Source organism: Chamaea fasciata, unplaced genomic scaffold, assembly GCF_029207755.1.
Source record: "Chamaea fasciata isolate MVZ Bird 193981 ecotype frontalis unplaced genomic scaffold, bChaFas1.0.hap1 SCAF_5, whole genome shotgun sequence".
NCBI classification, from domain to species: Eukaryota; Metazoa; Chordata; class Aves; order Passeriformes; family Sylviidae; genus Chamaea; species Chamaea fasciata.
The window spans coordinates 66897362-66904225 of NW_027094090.1; the positions used below are offsets into that span (position 1 = coordinate 66897362).

The 6864-nt window shown below is 51.2% G+C and overlaps 1 protein-coding gene across 1 annotated transcript in view; it reads right to left on the minus strand.

The window, feature by feature from the left end:
* The window catches only part of CACNA2D4 (calcium voltage-gated channel auxiliary subunit alpha2delta 4), a 118233-nt gene that overhangs the window by 29681 nt on the left and 81688 nt on the right, over positions 1–6864 (minus strand). The gene's annotated exons all lie outside the window — the stretch shown is intronic.

Below are 6864 nucleotides of genomic sequence, written 5' to 3' on the forward strand. Positions count from 1 at the left end.
TTTTTTTTTCCCCTATAAACTAGCTGAATTCCAGACTCAGGAGATGGAAGGAAATGTTGCTTCACCTGTGAGGGCTTGGATTATGTGAAATACATCATTCACATTGCAAAAACAAGCAGCCGAAAGTTCGGAAATACTGGCGCTGGTGGCAGTGCACTGGGTTGCAGCCTTGACTGGTGGGACCACACGCTGCATTTTTCATGAGCTGCTTCACTCAGGGGACTTGGCTACGTGGTGCTCAAGGAGTGAAGCAGGGGGCTGTCATTTTTATTTTTTTTCTTTTGGGTACTGCAAAATGTGTGCCTGTTTTATTTGTTTACCGCCTGCCAAGCAAGCCCTGCAGGCAATACATCACTATTCATTGTCTTGTGGTGCTCTGAAAATGTTAGCAGCTACAGTTGCCTCGTAGCTGATGATGGAGGATTTGTGCTCCTGATGAGGCAAGAGAGAGTTGGTTGTTTTCCTGGCTTTTGAAGGGAAAAGAGACTTCCCCTTTCAGCCACACGGGGAAGGAGCAGCAGGTGCAGGGCCAGAGCCTGGGGACCTCTTGGCTCTCAGTGCTATTGAGTCCTCGAGACTGTACCAGCTTGCTGGCTAAGCTGCCAGCATTTTGAAAAGCAGCTGTGAGGGTTCAGCAGTTCTGCAAAACGGCCCCATGGGTCTCGTGTTGGGCACCCACAAAATTAGGAACGTACAGGCCGTGGCCTCCTGCCAAAACTGTGGTTTAATATTTAATGCTGACCATATAAAAACGGCCTTATTTATTACAACGCCCTCATTGTTAGCCGGAGTATCATGTGTCCTTTGCACTGAGCATGGGACAAGGTCCTGTGAAGAAAAGGAACAGCACTTGCTTGGGTAAGCAAAGGCAGTGCTGGCCTGCATCCCTGCAAGTGGCTGAACGAAGGCTGGGCAATATAAGCTCACGTTTAAGTCCTTGGCTTTGCGAGCCTGTTTTATCATCTGGCAATCTTTTTTCTTCTTTTAATGAAAATGACGATTTCCTCGTGCGATTTTTATGAACGGGAAAACGAGAGACCGTCAATTATTTATGCACTGTGATGCCCCACGCCCATCACGGGAAGGACCGGGGCTTAAATTTACAGCAAAGGCACGCAAGTCAGAAGTTCTCGACTGACTGCAAGAAAAGGCTGGGAAGAGTCCATCCCTGTGAACCACGCTCTCACCCACACCACTTCCAGGGATTTCCCTGGGGTGTCAACTTTGCCATAAAGGTGTTTCTTCTGTGGCTGTAGAAAACTAAAGTCACATCAAACTTGCAGCCCTTCCTCAGCCTCGGCAAGCTCTGCAGCACGAGGCTGTGATCTGTGTGCTAACCCAGATGCATCCAAAGATCCTGGCTGGAGCTCTGGGTCGGGAGAGCTGTCACCACATCTTGTTGAGCTCTGGGCAATGTTCCCAGCTCGTAAAAAGCACAAATGTGTCCCAGAGGTCCACAGGCACCCCTGGAGCTGAAGGCAGCAGCCCACATCCCATGCAGGTTGTGTGGACTTTGCAGGGTTGCCCCTCTGGGATGCTCTGGGAGGCTGATGGGGCAGCAGAACAGCTCCAGGCTCTCACAGGCAGCACCAGCAACTTTGTGCCACAGTGGCAACCAAGTGAGACAGATCTCTGCAGCTCACCAAGGCAGAGAAAGGTCTCCTTCAGAGTCCAGTGCAATGCACTGTGTGGGAATGATGAGAGCCAGCCTCTCCCCAGGAGGTTTGCCAGGAGCTCTGGGCACGCTGGGTCGCTGATCCCTTGTGATAAGAGCTGAGGGGATTTTTGCTGCCAGCATCTCGTGCTCTGCCCCACCTCTGCGCAGCCATGGATGGTCCCTGACCCTCTGGACATGCCCAGGGCACAGCCTCGTGAGACCTCAGTTAAGTTCTTCCATTTTCCCAGTGTTTTCTACATCCTCTCTCTCCTCCAGCTGCCAAAGTGACAAGCCACTACCCTTGCAGCTCGTTTTGGGAGCCTGGCACCCAGGGAAGCACAGCCAACGAGGGGAGTGAGGAAAAGGGGGAGCAGCCTTGGTGGCAGCAGCTCTTCACCACGCTGGCTTCTCCACCAGAGGAAAGAGAAACAAGAGTCAAGCATGAAGAAGGCCAGTGAGCTCAAGGGCCCAGTGTATTTCAAAATGCAGGCAATGCAAAAAGCAAAACCAGTTTTTGGGCTAATGCAGAAATGAATAGCGGGGAAAAAAGCAAGCGTGGGGCATTTTGTGTGCAAGGGATCGCTCAGGCTTGCAAAAGCTTGCCTCATTTTTGGAATGAGAAAGCACAAGGACAAAGGCTCATGGCTGAAGTGCCTTGACCCCCCATAAGATGGACCAGGGTATTGATGTGGAAGCCCCTTGATTTGGCAGTTTGGTCATGCTGATTAACAGACATCTGGCCTAGCGCTCCGGGGACAGAGCTTATATTGATTAAAAACTTACATTCTCCTATCTCGCTGCTAAATGCATGCACCTCCATCTACTACTCTGTGCATGTCAATGTTTCTCTTATCTCAGACAGGCTGGCACCTTCCCTCTGAAAGATCTGCTGCATCCTTTGACTCTTAAGTAGGAGAGCCAGGGAAGGTACTGGGCCGTGTTACAATTTTTGACCCCCTCCAGGAATCCTTCAAAACTGTGGGCCCATTCACACCTTCCTTCTTGAACACCACCTGAATAAAACCAAGGAAGACAATGCTTTGGGAGTCAGAGCACTGTCCAGCCAAGAAGTGCAGAAATACCTGTGAGCGCAGCAGTGATGGAGCAATGAGGACCAGAGCACCAGGATTCTCCCACCAAGCTGTCTTCTCTGCCTGCAACCTTTCCCTGGTTGTACCACCCACCCACACCACCCCCGGGGTAGGCTTGCCAGGAAGGGGGGAGCAGCATCTGAAATGCCAGTGAGCTGGAGGATGCTCGTGGGGTGTAGAGGAGGAATTGGGGGCAGAGGGGTTGTCAGACCTGCCAGGGCAGGAGCGGCTGCAGCCCTTCTGTCAAGGGACTGAGCAAAAGGATTAAGGGCCTGAGCTACCACTGACCACGGGGATTAACCCCTGCAGGAAATTAAAGTTGTAGGGAAGGCTCTTCACTCCACAGCGGAGAGAATGAGAAAAACTGGGATCTGGATTAGAACTGGCAGGGCTGGTGACAAGCCACCACCCACAGCCAACTGTTCCCGGCTGGATCAGAAAATGTTATCTCAACCTTCATGTAGAACCCCCCCCCTCCCCTCCACATCTCACTTGGTTACCAATTTTTGCCAAGAGTGTGAGAAGAACAAAAAAACATCACCCTGTGGCAAGAAAGAGAGGAGGAAACTGGGTAGTCAGCTCACGTGTCCCTCCTCTGAGCCCCTCTCCCACTCCCTCACCCGCTTCCCTTCTCAGCTGCCTCCGTTCTGCAGGGAGGAAACATGCACGTGGTCTGTCGCGTTCAGCAAGACTCGGAGAAGATGCTGGCACACACATGGCTGGATTTCTTCCTGTCAACTGCCCCCTCAGCTCTCCTCCTGCTGCTGCTCTGGGCCTCCTCCATATGCCGCGCTCTCGCTGTGCTGGGACTTTCCTGTCACTCCTGGCTGGATATCCCGCTCTCTCCACCTGCTTCCAACAGCTTCCCCAGGAATTCCACATCTCCACAGCAATCTGGGTCTTTCCCAGCAGTGTTACCCTCCCTGTCTCCCCTTCCTAGGCTCTGCATGTCTCAGAGGATTTGCTGAGGCTTTGTGCCCTTGGTACTTCCAGCTCCTCCAGAATTTCCCAGTCTCATTATTGTGCATTGGTCAGGGAGGCTTGGGATGCCAAGAGTGTTTTCTGCTTAAGGAAAATGAGGAATCAAGAAAACTGGCTTCTCTCCTGTTTTTGCCACAGGCCTGTCAGGAAGCTCTGGGAAAACCTGGCCAAAAATCCTTTATTCTGTGTAACTTTGATAAGGCCTACAAATACTCTCTGCAGGACAGGAGAGCATTTACAAGCCCAAGTGCAAACGCTGCACTTGGCAGCTTTGAACATCCTGAGTGAGCGGGGAACTGATGTGGTCTAATAGTGAAGTATCAAAAGCAAGGCAGCTGGAATTTCAGCCAGCCAAAATCAGCAGCCAGTTTTACCTGCATCATGGTTTACCCCTCCGTAAAATGAGGAGAAAGCTGATCTTTCTTGGAGGGTCCTGGGGAGGAAAAGTTTTTTACCATCCACACATTTGCATTTCAGAGGCGCCTACGTTGCCAACCTAAAAATCAGACGCTTTTTGACCTTTACACATCACAGAGAAAAGGGTGAGGTTTTTATTCACACCAGGCCAGGAATGTGGCAGAGTCCCTTAGAAAACCAAGTGGGTTTGACACTTTTCCCCCTTGCTTTCCAGCTTCCCGTACGAGGTGTTTTCCTTAGCTGTGATTGATCACTGCAAGTCAGAGAGCACTATTTCTTCTGCAGCTGGGTTTCTCGAACGAATTTAAAATGTGCTTTCCATTGATTGTGACAGCACAACACTAATGAATCTCGAACACACGTGTTAATAAATCAGCAAGCGCTGCCAGTGAAGCCCCCCCAGCTCTTTATCTTGGAAGCTCACTGAGGCAGTGATGCACACTGGATCTTTCCACAGCACTGCTGAGCTTCTCTGCCACCTCTGAGCGCTTTTAGAGAGGACACAGAGGGGCTGCCCCTGACACAATATGAGCTCTTGGGATCCGTGATTTGCACAGCCAACAGTCCTGTTGGGGGACCAGGAATGGGGGAGGTCCCCATGTCATCTAAAGCCACTCGTGGTGTGGTAGTCAGATTATGAGACACAGATTATGTGTCTCTGCTGCCACTTGCCCTGCCAAGGGCAGATGAAGGGACACGCACAGAACAACATGCTTTAGTCACCAAATGCTGGGGTCCCCCTCCATTAAGGGGTGATAGCAATAAAACACGAATCCTAAAAGCAACAAGGAAAGGGGAAGGAAAGAAGATAATCTCCTTAAAGCGTCCTCCGTGCCCTCCCTCATGCTGCTGCTTTTCTGATAAAGGCTAAAGCAAATTCAGCGTTGGAAAGGGGAAAGGGACTTTGCCATCAAGGAGAGTGTGGGGGAGGGATGAAAGTCTGTGCATACTTTCTGATAATTTATTGCTGGCATCTGTTGCAGTCTCTGTTACCTACCCTTCTGCAATATAGGTCACCCACATGCCCTGCCAGTGCTCATAAGCCAGGCTGTTAAGGGAGTCTGATCCCTCAGCCATGATCCAGGGGACTTGGGAGAGATAATCAGAGACAGAGGTTGCTGGGCTCTGTGTTCTGAGTGTGTCTCATCCCAGTGACACAGTCACCTGTGCCTCAGTGCTGCTGTCTGGAGAATGGGATAGATCTCTCCACCTACCCAGAGCAGGAGCACTACTGGCTCTTACCTCATCCTCCCTTCTGGGGGTCATGAAACGCAAAATAACACCACCCTACAGCTATGGCAAGAGCCATGGAGCACATGGCAGGCTTTGGCTGGAAGGTGACACAGAACTGGGAAGAGTTACTAGACCAGTATGTGGCCACAGTAAACTGAAACCCTCCCAGCTCCTTGGGAGCCTCCCCACAAAGTTTGGAGTGGTACTGCAAACATCACTGGTGTCTGGGCACAGAGGAGCAGGCACAAGGCAGGAAGAGCGCCTGCTGCAGTTTTCAGGCCCTGGCAAGTGCTGCAGAGTCATTACAACCCCCTCTGCATCCCCCCCTTCTCTCCCTCCCCCTGCCCCCAGCAGTCAGGTTCGCTGTTCAGTCTAATTAGGGGAATCCTCATTAGAGAGTCCTCTAGAGTCTGACAGCAGGCCAAATGTCCAAGTGGCACTTCAGCTCGGTGTATTTTTGGCCACTGGAGCCCATGGGCCAGAAATGGATGATTTCATTTTGTTGCCCCGAGCTGAAACTAAAAAAGTTGTCTTTTAGTGTCCTATTTGAAACAGTAACAAGAAAAGGCCATCACCAGCCCCACGGGCGACCCTGTTTTCTCCAGAACGTGGAAAGACACTCAACTCCAAGCACATGGAAGAGAGCCCTGGCCACCGTGCCCCATGGATCACAGGGCATTCAGCTGACGTGCTGCTCTGGGGAGAAGGAACCATCTAGAAAGCCCACGAGAAAGACTAAAGCCTGGTTTGTGGAGCCCTTGGGTGACTTCAGAGCATTCAGCGCTGACCAGCCCTGAGGCCCCAAACCTGAGCAGTGCCAGGCAAGCTCAGAACAGATGGCACAGTGCCTCTCTCGTTGAGTTGGGGGCATACAGGGAGCACTCCTAGGTCTGGCAGAGTGTTCACTGCTGGAAAAATCCCCTGCTGGAGGCAGCCAGAAACATCTGGCGCTGCTCTGGAGAGGCTGGAGGTGCGGGCAGGTGCTGTTTGCCCCAAGATCACAGGTACCCAGTGCTGCACTGGCAGCGGGTGCAGCTGGCCTGGTGCTCTGCAGAGCAGAAGGCATCTCTTGGGCCACAAGAAAACTGCTAATTAAGTCAGAATTCAAGACAAGTCGGAGGAAACCTTTAAAAAAGAAACTCTTGAAAATCCTCTCTGCCTTCTTGCTCTCTCCTGACTGTGGAATATTAATCACTAAGGGTATAATGTTCTTATGGGCAGTAGATGCGTGGGAGAAACTGTGGTGGTTTTTTTTTTCTTTTTTTTTTTTTTTTCCCTGGATCTTTGGAATTAAAATTCCTCCACGAACATATTTCTTCCAAGTGTAAATGCAGAAGCTCATTGACCCTCACCTTTCCACCTATTCCAAAGCTACTGCTCTGCCACCTGGGCATATGGTGTGCTTGGAGAAGCAGGCAGCTTTGTGGAAGGCACGGAAGTTAATAAATGTGGGTTACAGAAGAGTCCCCAGCACATGTGCAAGCC